A 2,500-nucleotide genomic window follows, 5' to 3' on the forward strand; every position below is an offset into this window, starting at 1 on the left:
AGACATTTATTGCACCGCTGTAAATCCTCCCGAGTTTATACACAGCCTCGAACAGGGGGGGGGGGGGGGGGTGAACACACGCCTGCAATTGTCCTCCGGGATTCACCGACGCTTCTGTCTCTGCGAGTCGCCTCTCCTTGGACTACACGTGACGGGATTTATTTCTGAGGAGCGGATTTGTTTCCTGTGGAGGGATTTCTCGACACAGGTTCGCTGGACGTCTGGGAGGTGGCAGTCTTCTCTCCACTTCTGAAAGAAAGGAAACAGTGGAATTAGCTTTTGTCTTTTGCTGAAAATGTTTCCTTCGCAAGGAAATAAGATAAGTGTATGTGTGTGTGTGTGTGTGTGTGTGTGTGTGTGTGAAATATGATATAATATGATATGATATAGTATGATACAAAATAAGACAATGTAAAATGGCATTATGTAATATAGAATAGTAAAACATAATACAATCTGCAAGTGTGTCCTAGCTGTATAAATATAATGAAAACACTGGTACTATATAAATAAATAGATTTACAGCTACTTTTCTTAAAACACCAATACATCCAGGACTGTCAATCGACATTTCCATTAACCCCTCGAGGATTTTCCAATGTCTTCTGATTCAATTAAGCTTTATCTAAACGGAAATACAACAAAAAAACGCATTATATGTATAAATTATTCTCGTTATTATTATCATCATTTTGTTGTCCATAATGATAACATCTGAAAACAAACTGTGGATTTGGAAAGATATACGTCTTTCTGTTCAAACTTCCTAAGTGATAATGATGGTAGACAATAAATATATATCATATTATCACATTATGCTAATTTTAACGATTATTTTTTCCACAAGTGCATGATATACAGGGCGTTCCCTTTGGCAGCAATTAGCAATAGATTAAAGATGATATTTGGCTTTATTGATATTTTCCTCATAAATAACTTTTATTTAATGGAAGGAAAATGAAAATTCGATGATCCTGCACATTCACTGCTTTGATCACTTGCAACATTTTACTATTGACCTATATGGCTGCAATATATGTTCCTCTTTTTGGGGACTTTTTAAATCCATCATGCAAAGTGAGATAAAAGAACGGTATACAGCAGGACACGTGCCATCAGAGTGACTCAAAAAATGTTTTGCAGAGTGGGAATTTATATCAGGTAAAAGATTCAGCGAGATTTACATATTTAACGTACTTGGGAAGTCTCTTTCAAGTCCTCTCTCTCTCTCTCTCTCTCTCTCTCTCTCTCTCTCTCTCTCTCTCTCTCTCTCTCTCTCTCTCTCTCTCTCTCTCTCTCTCTCTCTCTCTTTCTGCTCTCTCTCTCTCTCTCTCTCTCTCTCTCTCTCTCTCTCTCTCTCTCTTTCTCTTTCTGTTCTCTCTCTCTCTCTCTCTCTCTCTCTCTCTCTCTCTCTCTCTCTCTCTCTCTCTCTCTCTCTCTCTCTCTCTCTCTCTCTCCCTATCTCTCTCTCTGTGTGTGTGTGTGTGTGTGTGTGTGTGTCTATGCAACTGTCTAGCTATCTATCTGTCTATATATCTTTCTGTTTGTCTGGCTCTGTTTCTCTCTCACTCTCTTTCTCTCTCTCTCTCTCTCTATCTATCTATCTATCTAGCTATCTATCTGTCTGTCTATCTGTCTATCTGTCTATCTATCTGTCTATCTATCTGTCTATCTATCTGTCTACCTATATATCTATCTATCTGTCTTTCTATCTATCTATCTATCTATCTCGTTCTCCTATTCTCTCTCTCTTATTGTTCTTCCTCCCTTCTCCCTCAATCACTTCACCTCCGTAGATATATGAACTGCAATACTCATACACATCTACGGCATCCAAATACGCAAAACCATGAATTAAACAAAATACACAGATTTCAACTTTTTTGTTTTTATCTTTTCCCCAAGAGGTAGTGTCGACCAAGGAAAACTTATGAATATTCTGCGATCCCATGGTAAACTCCTGGTCAGATGTACTCCCTAGGATAACAGGATAATGCAGAGGAGGAAAAGGGGAAGGATATATATCTGTTGAATTGATGTACCGTGAATGAATGAGAGAAGATTATGAGAATGCTGTGCTTAAAGAGTTCCTTTATTGGTTATTTCGCAAAAGATTAAAAAGATAATGATAACGATACAGTCAGAAAAGGATTTTTCTAAATAGTCTGGAAACTGTGTTCTCTCATGAGAGTTTGGACTGCGACTATCGAAAGAGGAAAACTTTCTTATCGATATTCCAGAAGTTTGGGGAGACAACAGGTAATTGCAAACAAACCTTTACTTGACAAAAGACATAGAACGTGACAAACAGGCAGACATACAAAGGGAAATCGTAATCACAAAACACCAGATTTGTTTAGTTTTTTTTTCGAGTAAGTAAAACTGACATAACAAGGTGTAAGTTTGTGTTTCTGGGTATTGAGTTAAATTTAGGAGCAGGGTGTAATGCAAGATGACGAGGGAGATGGAGGAGCAAGATAATTGCTCTCTCTCTCTTATT

At 38.0% G+C, this 2,500-nt stretch overlaps 1 protein-coding gene across 2 annotated transcripts in view; it reads right to left on the reverse strand.

Annotated features, from left to right (window-relative positions):
- LOC125036494 (substance-K receptor-like) overlaps positions 1-2,500 on the reverse strand; it is a 191,171-nt gene that overhangs the window by 122,296 nt on the left and 66,375 nt on the right. For both annotated transcript variants that reach the window (XM_047629125.1, XM_047629124.1), the window contains exon 2: positions 1-249. This exon is cut by the window's left edge and continues 748 nt beyond it. The gene's annotated coding sequence lies outside the window, so the exon portion shown is untranslated. The remainder of the gene's footprint in view (positions 250-2,500) is intronic.

This window comes from Penaeus chinensis, chromosome 21, assembly GCF_019202785.1.
Source record: "Penaeus chinensis breed Huanghai No. 1 chromosome 21, ASM1920278v2, whole genome shotgun sequence".
Taxonomy (NCBI): domain Eukaryota; kingdom Metazoa; phylum Arthropoda; class Malacostraca; order Decapoda; family Penaeidae; genus Penaeus; species Penaeus chinensis.